This window comes from Rhinolophus sinicus, linkage group LG10 (assembly GCF_036562045.2).
Source record: "Rhinolophus sinicus isolate RSC01 linkage group LG10, ASM3656204v1, whole genome shotgun sequence".
In the NCBI taxonomy this organism is placed as follows: domain Eukaryota; kingdom Metazoa; phylum Chordata; class Mammalia; order Chiroptera; family Rhinolophidae; genus Rhinolophus; species Rhinolophus sinicus.
In genome coordinates this window covers 94,892,286-94,917,547 of record NC_133759.1, presented here as the reverse complement: position 1 = coordinate 94,917,547, position 25,262 = coordinate 94,892,286, and the positions used below count along the sequence as shown (strand labels likewise).

The 25,262-nt window shown below is 42.6% G+C and overlaps 1 long non-coding RNA gene across 2 annotated transcripts in view; it reads right to left on the bottom strand.

The window, feature by feature from the left end:
- Positions 1–25,262, bottom strand: part of LOC109451629 (uncharacterized) — a 397,673-nt gene that overhangs the window by 275,841 nt on the left and 96,570 nt on the right. For both annotated transcript variants that reach the window (XR_012489525.1, XR_012489526.1), the window contains exon 2: positions 986–1,067. This is a non-coding gene — a long non-coding RNA (uncharacterized LOC109451629). The remainder of the gene's footprint in view (positions 1–985; positions 1,068–25,262) is intronic.

Here is a 25,262-nt window from a genome sequence, read left to right as displayed (position 1 = left end):
AAGACGTGACCAAGGCTGGAGGATCCTTTCGTGAAGGTTTGCTCACATAGCTGTTGGCAGGAGGCATTAATTAGTTCATCACCACATGGGTTTCTCCATAGGGCTTCTTGAATGTCCTCACAACCTAGCAGCTGGCTTCCCCCAGAGGGTTACCCAAGAGAGACACAGAAAGAGAAAGGAGCCACAAGCCTTTATGACCTAGTCTTGGAAGTCATGTAGCATCACTTCTGTTATCTGCTATTAGAAGTGAGTCACTAATACAGTTTATACTTAAGAGGAGGGCAATCAAGCTCCACCTCTTGAAGGAACAAAGAATTCATAGACTTACCTACAACCACCACAAATTTAGAATCAGATTTTATATATATATAATATCATATATCATATACTATATTATGATTATGTATTATAATCACCACCATCTATAATCAGACCCTACCCCCATTGACCTATTTTCATATCACTGTGCTAGTATTCCCAGTATTACCATTTATCCGCCAACCCAGCTGGGTCTCCTGAATACACTGTCCCCACTGTAAATATTCACTCTTTCCTCATATGTTGCCCACACCTTGCCTCTGTCCTCTGCCCTCCAAATTCCACATATGCAGAGGAGTATCGTGGCATAGGGGCTAAGATTTGCGGCCCTGGGTTGCCTGGGTTCAAATCCCACCTCTACTTTTGGCTGGTTATTTAAGCTCGATCTACCTTGATTTCCTCACCTATCAAATGATGATAACAGTATCTACTTTATCAGCTTCTTATGAGAATTAAATGAATCAATATTTATAAATTACTTAGAATAGAGCTTGCCATATGAGTGCTATTATAGTATTTGTTAAATAATACACACAGATATCATTCTTCTCCATCCAGTTCAAGTTCCATACTATCGCCCATAGTGAACTCCTTCCCAGAACTCCTCATGCTGTCATTGTGGCCCATTTTAACCCTAGTCAGATCTATAGAATTATCACTTAATTACCTCACTTGTAGATAGATGTCTGGCCTCATCTCCCAACTGTTGGTTCTTGGTGGTCTTTAAATTCTGTATGTCCTTACAGTGCCTAGGAAAGAGAGTAAACATTCAAGTCGAAAGGAAGGAATTAATCTACATTAGCCCCAAGAAAAAATATTCATGATGCTTTTCCAGTCTCCCCAACACCAAGAAACCACACTCTCATTATTTCCGTGCGACCCTCTGATATCACAGAGCCAACCAAAAGTAGGCTTTCCCACAAGATCTGCCATGTAGGGGCCCCCTTCCTCACTAAGGGAACTTATGAAAACACCCAAGATGGATGGGGTGGAATCCCCTTAGACCTGGAGGGAGGGGAGGACAGGTGTGAGTCTCAAAGAGGAGGGCCCAGGTTCTGCTATAACTGCACGTAAAGCAAACTTCAGGATCATGAGGTTGTTAAGTCTTCAGGAGCCTAATATTTCAAAGTCGTCACCAACAAATGCTCCTCCTTCATCTCTGACTCAAACACTGTGACATTTTAGGATTCCCCATGTACGTTTTTTCTCAAAATGGTGGCTATTTGCTCCCCAAGAGTTTACAGCTTCCAGTCAGAGCCAAACTTGTGCTGGGCCATTTCTCACATGTGGAACCTTCTGGTGATCCTAGGTGAACATATGGGCAATGATAATTAATAGTTACAAGGGGCCCTTGGAGAAAATGTCCCCCCACCCCTCTTCATGGCACATAAAAGGTTCTTGTGGTCTGGATTTGGCCACTAAGAGACTATATTCATTCATGGGTCATTCATCCACTTAGTCATTCATTCCTTGTTTCACTAATCCTTATTAAGCATCTACTAGGCACAGCGGATGATACCAAGAAGTAGAACACGAGTGTCTGGGCTTCAAGTAAGTTACCTGGAACAGGCCACCCTCTCTGGTATCAATTTCTTTGTCTATAAAATGGAGAGGTTGGACAAAGTCTCTAGGGCTCTTTTCACTTTAAAAAAAAAAAAAAAAAAAAATGCTACTTTTCTGATTCTAATGCCTGATCTGCTTTGCCAGGCAGGGTTGCTCTGAAGACGAAGTTAGAAAATGTGCATGAAAGTGCTTTGAAAACTAAAGCACTGCTCAAAATACAAGGCATTCTCTTCATTGTTGTTGCCATAGCCCCAAAAATCCTTAGAGAAAAGTTTTCAAAGACCTGCTTGATAACATCCCACTGGGATCCTAAATAGGAAAAGCTCTTCCTCAAGTTGCACTGGGATCTTTCCTGCTGCTGAGAAGTCCACAAGGTTGTCTCTGTACATGAGCAGCTTCTCGCAGCCAATGCTTTTCAGAGACTGCAATTGCCTCCGGGGGTGGGGGGTGAAGGGGTGGATTTTGTGACCTAATCCTTAGGTCTCATCTAAATCCAGGAGGAAAAAGGTGGTGATCAATTAGTGATGTCTGCTATGGGCACGGGGTGAAGAAATGGTCACAGCTAATTAACATTCCTAGACTAGGTAGGTCCTTGGGGAGATAGGATGTCTGAGCCTCAATTATGAGCCCCTCATTTTACTAAGTGTTATGCAAGAACTATCTCATTTGGGGAGTAGGCACAAATATAAATCCCATTTTACAAATGAGGAAACTGAGACCCAGAGAAGCTGACTTGCCCAGGATCATACTACTAGTATATGGCAGAGCCAGAATTAGAAACAAAGGCTGAGCAATCCTAAGGCCAGTGTACTTTATTATGACGTTACACTGAACTTTAGCTGGGATCCTAAAACAGTGTATGAACAGTAAACCAAAGGACCATCCTTAGGTTTTCCCTGAGTAATAGATGAAATTATTACTATTGGTAGGTTATTGGCAGCCTCTGGCTTAAGCACACAGATTGAACCTCTAAAGCAGCATCTGTAAACTTTTTTATTGCAAACTACATTAGCTAAAAAAACAGTCATCCAATCCAATACATAAATATATATTTATAAATGTGTGTATTTATTTTTAAATTATATACATATATAACAACACTAATGTATTAGATACATATTAAAACATATCAATTTTTTTTAATTTAATGAGCATTCTATATAAACAAATTCTAATATTTTCTACCCAAACTCCAAAGGGGTTGCTGTGCCCAATCAATGGGACACACAGAGCCACTTTCTGTAATAAGAATGATATGTTTTCCTTATTGTGCCTCTTTCCTTTCTGGCCTCGGCTTCAAGGCTTGCTCTGCACAAATGTCCAAGGACAGGACCACTTCCTCTCCCCCCCTCCACCCCGTGCTCCATGCCCCTCTTTCCCAGACTCCCAGGCTCCCAGGCACCTTCATGCTTTTCATATCCACTGTCCAAAGGCCCCTGTGCGTTCTTGTCCAGGCTGGCATCTCCTGCTATGGCCAACAGCCATGCATTTACACATTCGTTTATTCTCACAACCAGCAAACACTTACTGAGCCCCTCTGATTGGCAGGTAGTACTGTGGGACCTTGGAGATTCCCAAATGGACCAGTCCCAGGCATACTCAGACCAGGAGGGGGATTCACGCACACACATAGATCAGTGGGATACTAAGTAGAAAGTGGTAAGTTCACTAAGAGAAACATAGGAGAGAGAACTTCCAAGGGGAAGGGTCGGTGGAATGTGCATGAACAAGGAGACCATGAGCGTTGGGCAGGACTCAGGTAGGACAGGAAGTGCAGTGCAGGCTCAGGGGGTGGTGGGGAGGAAAAGTAAAGAGGTAGGAGAACTTTCTAAGTGGAACAGAGGATGTGGGCAAGATAATAACCCAACAGGCAGAGAGTTGGTCCTATATTATGTGGACTGTGCAGTCCAGGCAGACGACAACATTCACAACACAGCAAAGAAGACCAGCGGCTGCAGCAGGCAGACTAGGGAACGCAGAACTCAAGGAGGCTGAAGCCATGGGCGTGGCTCACACCCGAAAGGCTCCCCGCGTGAGTGAGGTCGGTGAGGAGAAAGTGTGCAGAGCAGCCATGATCAGATTCACCTTCAAGAAACATTGTGCCATGAAAGACAGTTTGGGGAATATAATCAATAACGTTGTAAAGATTTTGTAGGGTATCCGATGGGCACTTGTCTTACTTATTAGGGAGACCATTTCATGGACGGTGTAGATGCCTGATCACTGCACTGTTCACCTGAAGCTGAAGCTGAACGATAATGAATGTCAACTATAATTGTGTGTGTGTGTGTGTGTGTGTGTGTGTGTGTGTGTGTGTGTTCACAAGAAGCGGAGTACAGCATAAGGAACAGACAGTGGAAATGTAACGGCTGTGTGCAATGTCAGAGGGGTAGTGCATTGGGGGAGGAGGATTATATTCGTGAGGGTACAAATGTCTAGTACATTGTTTTGTACACCTGAAACTAATAAATAATTTTAAAAAGAAAAGAAAGAAAGATTGTGCCGGCTGCAGGCTACAGAGTGGATGGAAGGAAGGCCAGTAAGGGAGGGTTCATTCCTCTGGGATGTCTTGCGGGGTACAAGACCTCTGCTTTGTAGAACACTCCCAGCCAATCCTCAGCTACTCTGGAGCCAGCCCACCATCGGGACTAACCACAGAACACAGGCTGCAAAAAACAGCAGAACTCTTATCCAACCCCTGAACCTTTGGTAGACTACCCCATCTCTTTACAGCCTGGCGACTTGGGGGAAATGTTTCCAGTGCCGGGCCCCTTGTAGCCTGGGGTGGATCTCCCCTTGGCAGGACAGATTCTTCTCATGGTCAATCAGAAGCTCGGGAATCAGATTTCCCATTCTGTCTCCAGGGTGCTCCGGCCTGAACTGACACACTGCCTCTTTAAACGCATTATGAAGATTATCAGCAATGTATCAAGGTGTCTTTGCAGAACAGTATAAACTTCGACTGCACTACTTATTGCCATAAACCACACTTCCAGGTTTTTATTTATATGCGCATTAGTTCAATATGATTGGATCTGTAGGCAGCAGACGGGATCGGTGTAATTTATACATATATATCAATAAAGGTCTCCAGCCAGCCACTGGGTGCTCTAAGGGGAACAGTAGCTCCATTTAAAACATTAGGAACTGGAGAAATTGAAAATAACTCTCTATTTAGAGGCCAAGGATTAAGGCATTTTGCAGAAAAGGTCTCAGCCCAGCCAGGATATGCTAAAAAGGCTGTTAAAATGTCATTTGGCTGATAGCGAAGCCACAGAATTTACCTTAAGCCCTCATTTCAATGGTATTTTTTTCTGTGAAGCACTGAGCCTAACGGGAACAGCAGGGCACGGTGGAAAGGTAGCTAAGTGCATGGGCAGATGTCGCTTTCTGCCTCCTCATCTCCACTGCCCACTGGATGCATCACCTCAGCGAGCTCTGCTGCACCCACCGGGTGAAGTCTTCCCGGAACCTTCCTGGTCTAGGGTCCCTGTGGACCCCAGCCATGGACACCTCCTTGTACAAGCTGAGTCCATCAGACTTTCTCTACTGAGACTCTATCGATAAAGTGCCACAAGGACTAAAAGTAGTGAAAGCCAGCTTACCCTGGTGGTGTTGCCCTAAAGAGACTCTGTTAGTTCCCGCCACCTATTACAAAGGAACGGCCCTGGCTCCTGGGAACTGTGTTTTCTCTTCCATTTTATGAACCATGAAATTTTATTTCCCACGAGTTCTACTTTATGTTAGCCAGAGTTCCCATTGCTTCCAACTAAGGAGCCTGCCTCTCTAAGTGAGCCACTGGGGGCCAGGGGCCCTGGATGTGAGGCTTGGACCTGTCTCTAACGAGCTGTGTGATCACTGATAAGTAGCCTCCCTACTCTGTGCACAGCTTCCTCACCTGTAAAATGAAAGCATTGGAAGAGGTCAATAATTCTCAAATTGTAGAAATCTTCTTCAAAATTTAGATTCTGATTCCATCATTTTAGAGTGGGGCTCAGGCATCTGCTTTGTAACCAGCACTGATTCTGCGCCTACCAAACTATAAGAGCCCATTTTCAAATTATGCTCCCCAGGGCCCTTAGTTTTGGGGACGGCTCATGGGGACGGCCTCTAGGTGAGGGAAACGTTGACAAAGGTGACCCTCTTGTTTCAACTAGGGAAACTCTCCTTTTACTTTTTGTATATTGAGGTTCTACATTAAATTTTCCTCATAAAAAGGGACCTACCAATGACAAAAATAATTAGAAATCAGTGGGCCAGAATCACCAGACAATCTCCAAGGAGCCCTACTGTTCTGATTCCACAAGGCACCTCCTGCATGGCTGCCAAAGGGAAGCAGATGTCAACCCCTTTGAGGAACTGACCACCGCATTTATTTTAGTTGAACTTCAGCTTAGTAAGAACCAAAACCAAGCTCTCAGTCCTCAAATCGCCTTCCTAACACACGTACGTGCAGGAGTTTGTTACCCCACTGGTAACAACGCAGCAGCCAAGGCCCTGCGTGACTCACCGGTGTGATGCAATCAGATAACAACAGCACCGGGTGACCTCTCAGGCATTCGGCAGGCCCTCTGCTAGGACGTCTCTTCCTGCCAACGTATTTGAAACACCATAAACTGGAGCCAGAGGAGATCCATAAACAGCCCAGTTCTTATTTTTTTACTTTAGAGTCCCTATGTGGCTTCATTTATTTTCAAAAGAGCATGTGACATGTTCGTTGGCACCTTCCCTGCCATAAAATATCTGTTGACATTTGTGGTTTGGGGCGGGGTTGGATTCGTTGCTGTTTCATTCCATCCACCTACTGCATGTAGCGCCAGGAGAAACGCCATTCTACTCTGAGTCCCTGTCTTCTACTCTACCCAGAACAACACAGATGTGCCTTCTGCTGGATGGGAGGATTAAAAAGGAACTACTCCATTTTTTCTCAGCTGTGGGACCTTCGACAAGGCACATCACCTCTGTCTCCATTTCCTGGTCCACATTTGATTCTTGTAAGGATAAGGAAGAGAAGGTTAACAACAGTGGCTAACATTTATCCACCAGTTACAAGGAACCAGACCCTGGGCTGTGCTACTTTACCTGAATTGTCTCAATCAGTCCTCTCACAAGCCTATTAGGTAGGTATGACTATCATTACCCACATTTCAGGGAAGAAAGACATGGATGTGTGAAAAAGTTAACTAACTTTCCCAAAGTTACATAGTCCGTAATTGGTGGCGTAAGCTTCAGTCTCAAGAAGTCTGACCCCACAGAGTTTCACTGCGACACTATTTGTATTCATGATGCTTCTCCACAGCTGGTGGAAAAGTTTGGAGATAGGTCAGGTCGAGGGCTGCCAGAGTATGCGCAGGGGAATCAGATGTGTTGGGCAATTTAGGATAAAATAATGCAAACTGAAAACATGGAACAATGGGAAGAACACCAACCTTGGTTTGTCCTCTCTAGCCATGGGATCTCGTGCCACTTAGCTTCCTGGGGGCTCAGTTTTCTCATCAGCAAAATGGGGGAAATTATTCCTACCTTGTAGACATAGCATCAAAATAAACATGGGCTCATGAGTACCCATCAATTATTCAGTAAATGGAAGTGATGTAACGTGTACGGCAGCTTGCCCAAAAGCTCGTTGAAAGTAAGACATTATTGTTCATATCAAGTATTATTATTGTATGTTAGAATAACATAGAATTTCTTCCAAGATTATAAAAATCAACCCAGAGTTCGTTTCTCTAAGTTGAACTCACAGAGAGCATGCGTCAAAAGTCCACAGAATAAAAACAAAGTTGTCACCATCTCCCACCCACCCATCTTACCTGGGTCCAAAGCCTTGAAATTCCTACAACAGGAAATCTCTATTATATGTTGGGGCCTGACATATGAAGGACAATTCAAACATTATCCCATGTGGAAACCAATCTTTTTTAAGTTTCTCATCCAGATAGAATTTCTATTAATACATTTATGTAAATCCTTTCAGATACATTTCTATACATGCACACGTATACTCTCAAATAAATATTTATTTTAATGAGATCATGCCAAATTTGAAATCCAGTTTTTTCCTTAAAAAAATGCCGTAGACATTATTCTATGCTAATAAATGCAGATATAGATTATCATTTTAATGCCTTCCTAATACTCCACTGTAGAAATACACTATGATTAACCAATTGGAGGCATAAATGGCTTCCAGTTTGTGATATTATAAACAGCAGTGCAGCAAACGTCCCTGTACATACATCTTTGTGTACTTATCCTTCACGGTCTAAGGATAAATTCCTGGATAAGGAATTGTAGGGTCACAGATATGCGTATCTAAAATTTTGCTAGAAGAGCCTCGAGGTTGGGGAATGCCTCCACCTGCCTGGAGGGTGTACATGGGGACACAAGCGCCTGCTGTAGGGACCCTTCCAGACCTCGTTCTATGTACTTCTTCTTCCGGCTGTCCATCTGCATGCTTTATAATATCCTTTATAATAGGTGAGTGCTCACTGGGGCTGAGGAAACTAAGTCAGGTGAATAAGATCTGCCACTGGTCAAGTGCAGGGCTGGCATGGGAAAGAAGTCTGTTGGACACCAAAGCACGTGTCCTTTATGCACTTGCTGGGCCTCCTCGTGGCTTGCTAGTGCAAGATTCAGGGCCTAGCAGTCAACATGTTGAGTGCAACATTGTCCCATGAGGAGACTGCGGCTAGTTGGAACAAGCTAAAGACTCTGAGTGGTTACTAACTGACCCGATTCCAGCAACCATGTTAGCAGTGAGGAAACCAGGTAACAGGACCCTGCAAGAACGCTAGGTACAGGTTTGGACAGGGGGACATGGCTGTGGGAGGCTGGGACCTTGCAAACGCTTTGGAGGATGGAGATCAGACCTGCAGAGAAGGGATGAAAAACTTAGGCTTTCTTAGCATGAAGAAAACAGGCCTGGGCAGTCATTCGATAATGACTTCAGGATATATGAAGATTTATTCTGTGGGGCTGCAGTTTGAATCATGATGTGTGCATGGCTTGATATGTTACTTTTCACACAATTCTCCACAATACCCTTGAGAGGATTTAAATAAAGTGTTCTACACCAAAAAACAAACACACCAATAAACTTTGCTATATATTTCTGAACTGTTTTCCTCCAGAAAGGTAGTTTCTCCTAGATTCCTACTAACTAGTATAGGAATAGAGAGACACTTATTGTAACTAGTAGGTTGACCCACATGACATTGTCATCTTTGTGGGTGAAAAGTGGTTGAATATTGGTGAAATCACACAGTTTAACCTAATAATTCATCCCTAATCTGAACCAGGCATTGCCTTTCCATTTCAAACACTGGGTTGGCTGTTCAGAAAAGGGCACTTGACATATTTGCATCATGTACCTTTTCAGGTAGGATGGGAAGAGGAAACAGATGAAGACTGTTTTCACTGCCCCTCTGAAAATGAGCAATGATTTGAAGAACTCTGCTTCCCAGTGGGGAAACAATGTTTCCTTGAATAAGGGAAGGCACTGATTCTAAGTCACCTGATGGCAAAAAATGAGTTGTTCCTCTACCATCCCTTTTTGTGTTAAGGGACAGATTTAATAAAACTGAAATGAAACTGGTGTTCGCTGTCACAAGTCCTTGAGGTCATTTCCCTAAACACCAGCCAAATCTGGAGGAATTCACCGCTACAGAGCCGCACGGCAACCCAGCCGTTTCTGGATTGTGTTCCAGGGAGCACCAACCTTGCAAATGCTCCGAGAAGAAAAAATGCCATGGCCACATATGTTGGGACAATAAGACACCTATTTTAGTTTAAAATTTTAAATTTATTAAAATTAAATTAAACAGTTAACCCTCCTGGCAAGTCATAGCGCACTGAAGCCTTCGAGGTCCAGAGAAGTCCCGCAGTAAAAAAGACCCTTTTGTTCAACCCTGCACTTAACCACAAACCCCTTTGATCACCTAACATTTATTACCATCTCGTGGAAGACTTTCAAATATGTCGGAACGCTCATTTTATTAAAGAACCCGGATTATAAAGATTACACAGCAAATCAATGGCAACGCCAGAATTAGAAGTATCACCTCAAGCCATTCAACAGGTATTTACTGAGTGCCTGCCATATGCCAAAATCTGTGTCAGACACTGGCAAACATAATAAGCGAGACATAATCCTTGGGGGGAACAGTGGAAGGAAAGGACACTTCAACTTAATGTAATTTATAATAATCTACAACACGTGGCTATTGGACACTTAAAATGTGGAAACTGAGGAACTGAATTTTGAAACTGAATTTAATTTTTAATACATTTAAATTTAAAAATAAAAGCAGTATAGGGCCGGCCTGGTGGCTCAGGTGGTTGGAGCTCCGTGCTCCTAGCTCCGAGGGCTGCCGGTTCGGTTCCCACGTGGGCCGTGGGCTCTCAACCACAAGGTTGCCAGTTCGATTCCTCGGGTCCCGCAAGGGATGGTGGGCTCTGCCCCCTGCGACTGGGATTGAACACGGCACCTTGAGCTGAGCTGCCTCCCGGATGGCTCAGTTGTTGGTTGGAGCGCGGGCTCTCAACCACAAGGTTGCCAGTTCAATTCCTCGACTCCCGCAAGGGATGGTGGGCTCTGCCCCCTGCGACTGGGATTGAACACGGCACCTTGAGCTGAGCTGCCTCCCGGATGGCTCAGTTGTTGGTTGGAGCGCGGGCTCTCAACCACAAGGTTGCCAGTTCAATTCCTCGACTCCCGCAAGGGATGGTGGGCAGCGCCCCCTGCAACTAAAATTGAACACGGCACCTTGAGCTGAGCTGCCGCTGAGCTCCCGGATGGCTCAGTTGGTTGGAGCCTGTCCTCTCAACCACAAGGTTGCCGGTTCGACTCCCGCAAGGGATGGTGGGCTGTGCCCCCTGCAACTAGCAACGGCAACTGGACCTGGAGCTGAGCTGCGCCCTCCGCGGCTGGGACTGGAGGAACAACAACTTGAAGCTGAACATAACCCCCCGCAACTAAGATTGAAAGGACAACAATTTGACCATTGTTCCCCAATAAAGTCCTGTTCCCCTTCCCCAATTAAAAAAAAAAAAAAAAAAAAAAAAATCTTTAAAAATAAAAGCAGTATAAAATAATGTTCTATTAAATGAAGCTCTGTTGTTTTGGCAGGACTGCATTTCACTTTAACCCTATAAAAATTTAGCCTCTAAATTGAGTTGAGCTGTAAGTGTAAAATCCACACCAAGTTTCAAAGACTTCGTTCAAAAAAATGTAAGCTATCTCATTAATAATTTTTGTATGGATTATATAGTCTAATGTTAATGTTGTAGATCTATTGGGCTACATAAAGAAATTATTAAAATTAGTGTCACCTGTCCTTTATTTACTTTTTTTAATGAGGCTAGTAGAAAATTTTAGATTACATATGCAGTTCATTATAATCCTTTTGGACAGAGCTGATCTAAAAGAGTTAGACTGCTCAGGAAGCAGGATGCCTGACGAAGATTTGGGGAAAGCTTCCCAAGGGATACTTTTATAAGAATACCTGAAAAACAAGAAGGAATGAGCCACAAGAAGAGAGGAAGGAAGTGTGTTCCTCACAGAGAAAATGGCTTGTGCAAAGGCCCTGAGGCCGAGCAGTGGAGGGAGACTGGATCCAGATCAAACCACTTCCAGTGCACAGACGTCCTCTGCTCCAGGCCCCCAAAGACTCCTCCCAGAGACCGCTGCCTCTAAAACCACTAGAGGCTCTTCATTTGCCATGAAATACCTCTGAAGTCACACATAGATACTAGGTGCTTGGAAAAGAGGACTGGTGTTCCCATTTCACCCATATCAAAGCTATTAATAAGTGTAGACTCCACTCTTTATGGGTTACTGATTCATTCAAAATGTGCAGCAATTTTATATGTGCTCAAAGGACTCTTCCTTCTAGGACATCACTCCCACCAAAGCAAACATCATGTTACTCCCAATAAGTATAATTGCGCTTGGCTTGATGAGGGCAGGCAGCTGGCCTGGAGCAGGGGCAGGGAGACAGCTCAGGGACAAATGATGGGTGTGGAAGGGGACACTGAGAGGCAGCCCGCAGAGTGGGGAGAGCTTGGGCTCGGACGCTGTGAGACACCAGGCAATCTTATAAGGGCCCTGGGCCTCAGTCTCATCCATAAATGAGGAAAGGAGTAGCATCTACCAAGTGACATTCACGCCAGATAATTCTCCGCTGTGCGGGCCTCGTTTGTGCACTGCAGGCTGTTGAGCAACATCCCTGGTCTCTACCCACTAGATGCCAGTAGCACCCCTCACCCCAATTGTGACAACCATAAATGTCTCCAGACCTTGTCAAACGTCTCCTGGGCGGGAAATCACGGCCTTTTAAGAACCACTGGTCTACTGAATGAGTTCAAGTGAGTATTAAATGAAATCCGGCCTGAGAAGTGCTGGTACGGTACTGAAGCTTGGCAAGTACTCAATAAATGTTTGCTAAATAAATGCATAAAACAAAGGGATACAAAAGCTGCTACAGAGATGACAATGGCACTTAGCAGCAGATGTGCCATTTTGTCAATTGAACCAGCCCTCACTTTAGCCCAGGAACTTCCATCTATTCCCTCTCTCCTCCCATCCCAAGAAGTCAGGCCCTGGGTCTCCTGGGTCTCCTGAGTCATGTGGGCAGAAAGGTCTTGCAAATGGGACATGAGTGTCTCAATGCATTTAATGGTACTTTTTAAATGTGGATAATAACAGGGCCTCTTCCAAGCAAGTGCACCAGTGGCAGGGGGCTGTGGGCTCTGGGGTACCATGGGCCCACATAGCTCAGCTCCGCTGAGCTGATGGTAATGTTATTAAATGTACTCTCTCCTTTTATTAGGCATCTTAATAACCTCTAAGTTGCACCCAGGAGAGTTGGTGCAGAAAAGGAATTCTGGCCAACCTAATTTGTATTTGAAAATACCCCATAGGCCAACAGAACAAGATTCAGATGAATTTCACAGGCAGCTGAGGGCTACACAAGGCAAGTGTTTCCAAGTTGTACTCGATTATTGAATGCAAAATGCCTGCCTGCCTGTCTTCCCCATCCCCGTCCTTTGTCCTCCTTTTCTGTCAATGGCCCTGCACCCCCACGAACGCATATGCAACCCACACGCCAGCCACCGGCTGACAAAGAGACTCAATGGGGGTGCCCCCATGTCTACAGAGAAATAATGAAATAATGAAAGCAGTTCATACTTATTGACCATTTATTGCCTTGAGTCAGACCCCAGCGCATTCCTTAGAATAATTCCAAAGCTGAGTGTTATCTTTATCCCCATTTCATAGTTGAGGAAACTGCCACTTGAAAAAGTTAGTATCTTGCCAGAAAGAATTACACAACCACATAATTGTAGAGCATGGACATACACCACATTCCTTCTGACCCCCAACCTGCTGCTCTTCACCACTGCCTAACATTTTTCAATAATCGGGTAGTGACAAAGAATAAGTCCATTTATCTGTTCACCATGTTTCGATGACTGTATGTTCTAGGCCTGTATTGGGAAACAAACACTGCCCCTGCCCTCAGAGATTTCATCAAGGAAATCATACACAATGGAAAGAACATTTTAAAGGAATCAGAAAAGATGAGTCACAACTCCCATTCTTTGTTAGTGAGGAAGTTACTGTACTATATTGCCACAGCCACAAACAAAGATAGTAAATTTGAGAACGTTTCCAGGTATAGAATGAACACAATCTGCCAGTCTTGACTGAAAAGGAAGAGAGGAAGCAAAGAAGACTCAGATTTCCCGAGTGCAAGAGACTGTGAGGATGAGCGAGCCAGCAGCTGACGTTAAAGGGCAGGATATGGGGAAGAAGTGGTGAGTTTCTTTCCAGGTATGACGTTAAGAGTTGTCATAGACAGTGTATGAGTTTCCTGTTGCTGCTATAACAAATTACCACAAACTCTGTGGCTTTAAACAACACTAATTTCTCCCAGTGCTGGAGTTCAGCTCCAAACTGAGTCCTGAATTCATAAAACTCAAGGTGTTTCAGGACTGGTTCCTTCCGGAAGTTTCAGGGAAGCTTCCAGATTCCAGAAGCTGCTAACATTTCTTGGCCCCTGGCCACATCATTCCAGTCGCTGCTTCTGTTGTCAGTTATTCTCAGTCCTCCTGTGTCCCTCTTCTAACCACACTTATAATCATATCAGTCCCACTGAGATAATCCTGGATAATTTCCCCATCTCACGATCATTGACTTAGTATCAGCGAAGTATTTTTTTGCCATCTACGGTGACATCCGTAGGTTCCAGGGATTAGGACCTGAACATATTTGGAAAAGCCATTATTCAGCCTACCACAGACATTCAAGAAGAGATGTTCTACAGGTAACAAGAAAGGTAAGTCTAGAACTTGGGAAAACTCATGCCTTCATTCAATAATCATTTATTAAGCAGTTCATATGTGCCAAGAAGATAAGCATGCCAAAAGAGTTGATTTGGGATTCATTCCCATGTCTCATAGGTGATGGAGTTTATGTAAAGAGAGTGTACAAAGTGAAAAGAAAAGAACTGAAGACAACATTTGGGGGAAATCGACATATTTCTGGAACAGACAGGAAAAGGGGACCCAATGTTAACTTGTTGAAGATCTATTATGCAACACCATTTTTACAGGTTTGTTTGTACTGTTTGGGTGACTGTAGGGGGTTATAAGTAAGAAATATGGTTTCAAAATATGTTGTCTGGTGGTGGGGTTGGGGTGGGGGTAGGAATTCAAGCAGATTCTTTTTGAGACACAGCATCTCTGCAAGGTCTGTTCTCCAGCCTATGCTCACCCCTCGTGACTGTGGTTCTGGCCTGTCTCAGCCAAGTGCAGCCATTAAACACTTCACATCCAATCCCTACAGCACAAGCTCTTGGCTGCCCTAGTAATGGAAGCAGCAAGAATGTAATCCATGGTAGCCCCAGGTGCAGAAAGATGATACTGAATATTTCATTCCTGGGATGATGGGAACGCAAAGCCCCTGGAGAGGATCTGGCTGAATCTTTTAAGTGAGTCTTTCCAGGAATCCACTGGGTAACCGTGCTATTGGCAGTAATGGCTGCCACTCGGCCTTAGCATCCCAATGGGAGGAAAGCAGCATTAATGTGAGCAGTGCTAAAAGGCCAGCTCCAACTCTAATTCTAGGAAATGAATTTTCTTTTTTCAGTTCTGTGTTCAGAGGTTTCCTGTCATCTCTTTGGATCCAAAAGTATTTGTCGCCTTTTTTTTTTTCCCTTATTTTGTTTTTCATAAAAAGCCAAATGAAAGGAAAATAAAAAGATCTAACCGAGAAGTTATTTAAGGTACATTTCTTCTCTTCAGGAAATTACCTGCTTTGGCTGAAATCTTTAACTCCTCTCAATCCTTAATAGCTAGCACAAGAAGATAGTGAGTGTTAGAATGGACGAGAGAAAAGCAGAACTTGGTGGGAAATTGCAAACGTAGTATGTGTTGGTAAGTAAATACCACTTCTTAGGCACTGAGGTATTAAAAATGAGAAGAGACTATTTTTCCTTAAAAAATTAAGTGTTTTGAGAACCTGGATTAGAATTTTTTCATTACTGTTCACAAAATTGAAAACAGATGTTATGCACTATAACGAGAGAGAGAGAGAGAGAGAGAGAGAGAGAGAGAGAGAGAGAGAGAGAGAGAAAGGTCAGTTTCAGTGTAACAGGGACGTGACCTGAAATGTGACCTCTTTGCCCTTAAGACCTGAATTCAGATCTGGTTTGTGACTCAGGGCTGCATCCCCTGGGTCTGCACAGATAGTGTAGATGTGCTCGGATAACCAGAGCCACATACCTGAGTGAGTGCGGTGTGAGTTGGGAGTGAAAGGACTGGCAGGCAGGAAGGTGGGCTCCTACAGGCCCTTGGATGTGTTCCCCTCACCTCTCCTCCTGAACCCTGCCCATCCTTTCAGAGAAAGGTCCTGCAGGAATGAGCTTCAGAGTAAGAGCTGACCTGTGTTTAAGTGCTCTGTTTAAGTATTCAACTGTTACTTTTGAGCAGGGGGACTTCTAAATGTAAATAATTACCTGCTCAGTGCCTCGGTGTTTCCGTTTGCAAAAGAAATTGTTATGAGGAGGAAATAAAATAATGTATACAAGTGCTAGCTCGGTGTCTGCCACAGATAAAGAGCCCAATATCTGGGAGTTGTTACTATTATTAACAATAATAGTATCATAAACAATAACAATACAAATTGGCATTTGTATAGAAACTCATGTCTTTTATAGGGCTTCTATCCAACCAGTAGCATTTATGTAACCTATCTATTAGGTGTCAAATACTGTGCAAGACTTAGGGATTCAACTATGGAACAAGAAACGCATGACTGCAGGGTAGGTGGAGTACGGAAATCGACTCTCCAATCAGGTTGCCTGTTTTCAGGTCCAAGCTTTGCTACTTCTAGTGGTGTGGCCCTTGGGCAAGCAACTTATCTTTCCATGCCTCAGTTTTCTCACCTGTAAAATAGGGATAATAATAATGACCTTGTAGGGTTGTTGCGAGGATTAAATGAGTCCATGAAAGTAAAGTATGTCAACATTATCAGAAAGTCACCTGTACATACTAGTACTTAATTTGCTTTAGCTTTTATTGTTGTGGTTCTTGCCCTCACAAGTCTACCGTACAGTCTTCCACATTCCTAAAACGGGCAACTGCTTTCCAGACTTGGTATTTGCCACAAAGGGTACCCAGACACTAATTTAGAGGCAACATTTCATCTCTGAGCCCAATCAATTACTTCGTACATTCAGATCAAGCCAGTCTTATAATTAGAGCAAAAGGTCACCTACATCTACCTCATGAATTCTCCCCATCACTAAGACAATTTTCGTCACCTTCTACCCCTAAAGACTGGAGAACACAAACATCACACACACACACACACACACACACACACACACACACCTTCCCATTGTGTGAAATTTCTTTATTGAAAGTCATATTATTGATGTAAACATCAAACAGAGCAACTGCTCTCTTCGCACTTGCACCTGAGGCCAATTTGGAACATCCACTGACATAGAGCCTTCTGGAAAAAATAACACTGATTATCTGAACACATCTACGTTATCTGTGCAGACCCAGGAAGAGACACTAAAGAATCTGTTTTTATTTTTTTAGTCCAACCATTTTTTTTTTTCCCTTACAGGAATTCCAGACAGGTACCTAAATGGTCAGATTCAACATGTAGATAATGAAGCTGCATGAACCCAGCCGAGATAGTGTCAGAACACCCACTCTTTTGACAAGTGAAGCCAGCCAAGTCACGACGTTCCAGCCGGAGACGATGGCTGCTCCCCTGATGGAAGTAACTGCTTCAATCCAGGCTGTGCCAATGCAGCTTCAAACACAAAGGTGATGAAGGGCTGTTTTCAAAGTCTTGCCTCAGGACCATTTAGAAAACACCACTGACTAGGGAGCCATCATACACACAAGTCGATGAAATAATACCCCTAATTGAGTGCGCCATTTGAGAATGCGACCAAGAGCATGTCCAAGGAGTCAGCACTCCCTTTTACAACTCTCCAAGACCCTCCTGGGTTATTATCCAGAGAGAGAGAGAGGGAGAGAGAGAGAGAGAGAGAGAGAGAGGGAGAGAGAGGGAGAGAGAGGACACTTTCATCACTTAAATGTAAATGAATCAAAGTGTGACATAGATAGGGTCATCAGCTTCCCCTGATGACTGATCTGTCAAAGGAAGTGAAAGGTGATTCATTCTAGAAGTGGTTGGAAGTGGTGCTCCTGAAACACACTGCTGGGTCATCAATTCCAGCTTCCCCATACTTCCATAGATACAGAAGGATATTCCAGAGTTCAGTTGGGGTGAAGGATGCAGGAGAATTGGTGGCCTTTAAAAACCAGAAGGCTTTGGGTGCATCAGATCTGTTCACCAAGGGCGAGCCAACTTGATCTCTAAGTCATTCTTCAAAATTCCATTAAAAAGTCTCCTGGGGAAATTAATCCCAAAGCCATTTCTGAAAATCCAGGTATCTCCCAATACCAAAGAGGCATACTATAGTCAGCAGTAGCAAATTGATCCATTGTCTTTGGCTCAAAGAATGCTTTGTTGTTTTCATTTGAATTAGATGTCAATATTTAAAAATCAGGATATTTCATTGGGATTTTTACATCTGTGGAAGATCATCTGACCCTCTGTTTCCACAAGGAGAGAATCAAATTAATTTGAGTAGCAGTCACCTCTTCAAACAGTCTGGCCAACTTGGCACATTTCTGTTAACTGTTGGCCTCTATAGACACTATAGATTTTGCAACTGCTGTCATGGAGTTACTTTGGTATGTGTATAGACAGAAACCAATTCTGATCCCCTGGTGCTGACCAGGAATCTATGTTATAGACTGAATATGAATCAAGTCAAAACTATCTCCAATTGGCTTGACAGGAAACCCCACTCAACAGACACCTCATGCTAGGTGGTGACAAACTGGCTCGTTTAAATCTCCTCTCATGGAAAGTGAGTCACATCTGTGAGGCAGCTTGAGTTAGCTGTCAGTTTTCCACGAGGCCTGCATATACCCCAGTCTTGAAAGTACCAGGATCCAGAACGTCCTGTCCACTGAGAATCACTGCAATACACTCCTATTTCTGAAGATAATGAAAAGCTTATCCCTTTTCAGAAATAGGAAAGACAAAAATATGTGCCTGCTACATAACTCAAAGCTCTAATCTCTGTGCATTCTCACCATCAAGAGATAACGTGGCTTCATGAAAAAGCTTAGCATGATGGTGGACCTCCAGAGTCCAGGTGGCTCGAATTAAGTCCCCGCTCTAGCCCGTGATACCTGGTCTTAGGCAAGTCCCTTTACCTTGCTGAGTCACACCTCTTATGCAAAAGGAAATTAGTACCCACATCACAGGGCTGTTATAATCATTGAAAAAAATACCTGTAAGGCAGTTAGTACAGTGCTTGCTTATGTAACATGTATTCCAGAAATATTAGATTAAAAAAATGAACTCTACAATGTGCAAGTTTTCAGCTACAACTTGTTTAAACCTTTCACTTAGCTTTCTTGTTTCTCCCCTGGACTACCCAAATATAACTTGGGTATCCCCGCATTTTGTACTTTTGTCCCCAGAACTCCTTCCCCTCCCCCCAAATTCTGTATTTAATTGACTCTAATCCATCTACTAAGGCTTAATTCCAATTTGAACTTTCCCACAAAGCCTTTCCAGATTACATCAAGCATAGCACGAACTCCTGTTCTTCTGTAATCCAACCTGTGAACTGGCGGATATTTTGAAACTTCCCGGACCACTGCAACGAAAATGCCACTGTGGCACCCCAGCACAGCAACCTGAGCGTGGCAAAGAGGAAGAGCAATGTCCAGCTTTTCTTCCTGCCATCACCATTCCATCTGTATATGATATGGATGTGGCGTATTGCTCAAAGGTTGAGAGGCATTCCACCTCAAAATTCCCTGTAGTAAATACTTTACACTAACGATTATTATCTACTTCCCAGTCTGTAGCTACTGATCCTGACATGATAAAACTGAAGGATATTTTAAAAAGAACTTTTTCTTTTATCTCTGATAAAGGATAGAAAACAGTGAAAGCAGAGCTAACAGGATTAGTTACTGGATTAGTTTGGGGATGTGAAGAAAGGAACAACCAAGGAGAATTCCTAGGTTTGGAGATTAAACAACGGAGTGAATGGTGTGCTTTTCCTGAGACAGGAGACACTGAGGGAGATGTGGGAATTCTCTTGGGAGTGAAAGAGAAATCAACAGTTCTGACAACGTTAAATGTAACATTTGCATCACAGGGGCATCAGAAGGAGAAGAGAGAAAGCAAGGGATTGAGAACCTACTTGAAGAAATAATGACTGAAAACTTTCCTAACCTGGTGAATAAATTAGACATACAAGTCCAGGAAGTGCAGAGAGCCCCAAACAGGATGAACTCAAACAGGCCCACCAAGACACATTAATAATTAGAATGGCAAAGTTTAAAGATAAAGAGAGAATCCTAAAAGCAGCAAAAGAAAGACAACTAGTAATTTATAAAGGAGTACCCATCAGATTATCAGCTGATTTCTCAACAGAAACTTTGCAGGCCAGAAGGGATTGGCACAAAATATTCAACATGATGAAAAGTAAGGACCTACAACCAAGACCACTCTACCCAGCAAGGCTATCAATCGAAGAGCAGATAAAGAGCTTCCCAGACAAGAAAAAGCTAAAGGAGTTCATCACCACTAAACAAGTATTACAAGAAAAGTTAGAGTGACTTCTTTAAGATAAGGGGGAAAAAAAGATCAAAATTATGAATAATAAAATGGCAATAGCTACATATCTAGCAACAACTACTTTCAGCGTAAATGGATTAAATGCTCCACTCAAAAGACACAGAGGAGCTAAATGGATAAGAAAACAAAACCCTTCCACATGCTGCCTACATGAGACTCACTTCAGATTGAAAGACACACACAGACAGAAAGTAGAGGATGGACCTGGAGGGTATTGTGTTGAGTAGAGTGTGTCAGACAGAGAAAGACAGATACAATGTGATTTTGCCTGTATGTGGAATCTAAAGAACAAAATAAACAAATTTATAGATACAGAAAACATTTTGATGGTTACCAAGTGGGAGGGAGGAGTGTGGGTGTGGGTGAAAAAGGGGAAGGGATTAAGAAGGACAAATTGGTTGTTATAAAGTAGTTATGGGGATGTAGGGTAGAGCATAAGGAATATAGTTAATAATATTTGAACAACTATGAATGATGTCAGCTGGCTACTAGAATTGCTGGGGTGATAGAGGGGAGCATATTGGGGGCAGGGTAAAAAGGTAAAGGGATTAAGAAGTACAAATTCATAGTTACAAAATGGTCATGGATATAAAGCAAAGCATAGGGAATATGGTCAATGATATGGTAATGACTATGTATAGTGCTGGGTGGGTACTAGTCAGGGATCACGTTTAAATTATATAAATGTCTAACCACTATGCTGTACACCTGAAATTAATGTAAAATAATATTGAATGTCAAATGCAATTGAAAATTTTTTAAAGGGCAGAAAAGGTGAAGGAAAATAAGAGATCCAAGTTTCCAGGTATAAAATAAATAAATCACGGGGATGTAATGTACAGCTAGGGAATATAGTCAATAATATTGTGATAGCAAAGTACAGTGTCAGATGGTTGCTGGACTTATCATGGTGGTCACTTCTTTAGTGATGTAAATGTTGAATAACTATGGTGTACCCCTGAAACTAATATAATATTGTATGCTAACTATATTTTTAATAAAAATCATTTTTTTTAAAAATCCCATTCAATAAGAAAGAGAAATTTTTGTTTCATGGAGGCAGGCGTTTTAAAGTAAAGGTTAAAAATATGAGTTTTATGCTCCAGTCCTGACAGGGCCCGTTATTATCTACTTCATGTTGGTCCAATTACTTGCCATCTCTGAACCTCAGTTTCTTCTTTCACAAAACAAGGACAATAACAGCACCTGCCTCATAAGGTTTTTACAAGGATGACCTGAGCTGATATACATAAAATCATAATGCCAGACATACAGGAGGACTTAATAAATGATAGATATTGGTATGTTCTTTGTCTTTTATCTCTGATAGTTCAGGTATTTTTTTCAAAAGTTAAACTCAGATTCCTATGAAGAAACTTAACAATTAAAAGTGACTGGGAAGATAAATCCCAAGCAGTGAGAAGATCACAACCAAACTCATCACCGGACGGATCACAGACCATATTTGGAGAAGAGAACAAGATGAAGTAATGACAAAACATCGTTTGGGGACTCACAGCACAGAGAGTAGAAGGAAATTCAAATTCCCACAGATATGGAGTTTAATTTTTTTTCAGATGCTAGTCTATTACACCTGGGGATTTTCTGTGATTCACGGAACACAGCCTGGAGCATTTGATTTCCCCAACCCTGCGAGATAAACCAGGCAATTACTGTTATTACTATGCCCATTTCGGAGATAAACAAATGAGGCTAAAAAGAGATTCAGATACTCACTCAAGGTCATGGGATCTAATAAATGCCAGGGTCAGGACTACAGCTCAGGTCTTCAGAATTTTCCTTTTAGGTGTCTGATTACTTGGGGGAAGGCTAAGTACAGCTTCTGTAGCATTTGATGATTTTATGATGTGCTTTGGGATTTATGGATGTTATTTTGTTGTTACCTCTCCACCTATTAATCCACAATGGCAGTGTCTGCCTTTTGTCTATGAAACATATAAAAGCACCCAGAGGTTGTTAAGTGGTGGGTGCATCCAATAAATACATAAATCATAAAAATACAAAGAGCATATGACGGCTGGTTTCCTTTCTGACAAATCTGTTTCCTTCCTGACAAGAGATGCTGCCCTGTGGTTCTTCATGTGGGGAAATAAATGTCATAAGTTATCAGCCATTTAGTATTATGCCTTGTATGCACCTAGAGTCCTGTGGGGATTTAAATTTCAAATTGAGGCACATCATTTATGAGGGCTGGCCTAGCCCTGTAGATAGGCAAAGTCTGGATCCTTTTAAGAGGTTATTTGAGAGCCCTCAAAAGTGTCTCTGCTGTCCCCAGAAATAATTTATCTCACGGTCTTCCCTCAGTCTCTAAAATGTCCACCTTTATGCAATTCTTTGGGTTGTTTTCAAAGGTTCTTCCTTCGTTTATTCCAGAAATATCTGTGGAGCTATGACATATTAGGCACTATTCTAGGTATTCAAGATGCAGCTATAAGCAAAATAGATAAGACCTTACCCTCACGGAGCTTTCATTCCATTGAGGAATAGAAGCATAGATGAATGGCAGGATTGTGAGACAAGAAATAAACAAATGAAAATAATATTATTAAAATGCCTCTATCCAACTAATATCACTTAAGTGCCTTTTATCTGCAAAATCAGAATAGGTCCTGAGAGGTTATACAGGAGGCGATTCAGAATAATTTACTTTGTCAGATTAGCCAGCCAGTCACCTAACAATATCAAAGAAATTCAGATAGTGTCAAGCCCTACATAGTTTCTGGTCTCTCTGTGTCTCCCTTCCCTGCCTCTGAAATCACTTGGTGCAGCTGCATCTCTAGGACCAGTCCTCACCATACATCGACCTACGCGATGCCAGTTTCCAACTCTTTGGAATTCTCCCCCCGAATTATCCTCACGACTGAGCTTCCTTCATTTGTTCAGAAAAACATTTCTGAGTGTCTACCATGTATATTAGACATTAGAGATACAAAGACGCATGAGGTCATCCTGCTCTAAAGACCTCACAGCCTCTGGCAAGAAAAGAGACAAGGGAAAAACAAATAAATTATAGCCCAGATGCTGAAGCTCCATTACTACTCACAGACTTCTTTGCAATTCCTTCTAAATTAATTCAACTTCTAGACTCCCACTGGTCTACAGCAACACTGCCGATAGAGCTTTCTGCAATGATGGAAGCGTCCTAAGTGTATGTTGTAAATGTTTGTGGTCCTGCTTACCACATGTTGAGTTGATATATGGCTAGCACAACCAAGAAACTGAATTTTTAATTTTATTCATTTTCCTTAATTTAAATTTATGGCTAGGTAACCACATGTGGCTACTGGCTACCATATTGGACAGCACAGGTCTAGAATTAGGAATGTTTCAAGGGTGAGCAAGTCTTAATAAGAGATCTTAGAATCCAAGGTCTATCACCATGTAGGGTTCTGATGTTCAGACTCTCCAAAATGCTGCCATTCTTCTGAAAGTTTGCTTGGACTTTTTCTTAACTGGAGGGTACATTTTCTCTATGTGGTGATTCAGGACTCAGCCACCTTCCATCTTATAACTCCAGAGAATACCCTAGTGCCTCACAGGCCTCTGTGCTTAAGTAAAAACAGGAAGAAAGAAAGCAGGTGTATCACCTAACTTCTTGGAAAACCCAAGAAAGGGTCCCCTTCACATTCTATTGGAAAACTAGTCATGTGGCCACACTTGGATGCAACGGGTGTTGGGAAACATAGTCCCTGGCTAAGCAACTGTCTCCCTGTGATAACTGCACACTATCGAAAGAGGATAACGAATTTCTGGCGGACAGCTATCCATCTTTGCCACAACCGGCATTAGCCCACTGCTGTGATTCTGAACTTGAGCTGGGGAAAGCACCTAATGCATGGCCCCAAATAAAAGCCACTGCTCTGTCAGTGAAAATAGGAACAGCATTAATCAAAGTGTCACTGAACTCAATTCTCCAAACAGGAAATCAGAGGGTAAATTCATGGCAAACATCAAAGGATGAAATACCCTTCATAGCCAAGGAGAGAATGTCTCCTTACCTGTGGATGAGGGAAAGCTGCCCTGTTCACACTGTTTCTTCTTATGCAGTCATTCAATGGCCCTCCAACAGTCCCCATCTCTCTGAGAGTTTGCTGATTAGTCCTGCAACCCTTTCCTGTCCCCTTTCCTTTCTCCATGATCAGCTTCAAAGTACCCAAACATCTGACAACCTAGTCCAACTGGAGGGAATAATTTAGGAGCTATGAAACAAGAGGTTCCTTTCACCTCCTTGGCCCTGAAATGCTAAAGTTGTACATGTCAGAACAGAAGGGAGAATTTGAATATTCGTGATTTACGGCTTTTATTTTTGTTTTGGCAGCTTTAGCTTCAAATTCAGGTTTCCTCGAAGGTGAGACCACACAAAATGCATTGCTCTGTTGTCAGGATCATGAATTACGATTGTATTGATGACACTGGAACAGTGTTATATGAATATCTTTCCACGAATAAATACAATGCAAGCCCCATATTTCTTGTTTCTTAGAATGGCCTGAATCACTAAAGCAAGAACATTCCTATGCTAGACAATTCTTCCCCCTGGAATTCCATTGTTCCTTTACCGTAAGAGAAATTCGATTATCAGTGAGTACAGTCACCACTGCAATCGTGTAAGCACTAAAAAATATGTGTTAATTCACATCAAACTTACATTATGAAAAATGATCAATGATTCCATTACTATTACTCCATAGATAACAGAATCTCCTAGAGTTGCTGGGAGGTATAAATAAAATAATATATGAAAAGTGCTTAGCACTGTCTCTAATACATAACAAGCATTTACTAATTAGCTTTAATTATTATAATTTGGTATAGGGAACATCTATTACCTCTTTGGATACTAACACTCCAGTTTTCTTTTGAGGAACATTTCTACTCCAGTACCAAACCATGGGATTGGCAGTGGAAAGCTGTCACTATCTCCAGTCTCCAAGGCTGACCCTGATCTAAGCCTGATCCAATAACCATGCAGTGCCTGACCGGTTCAGGAATGGGTAGGTGACCCAAACCAGGCCACAAATGCACTCCCCAGAGATTTGCTGGAATCAGTGGTGAAAAACTAGTTTCAGATTTCTGTTACCCTTCCTAGCTAGTAGAACAT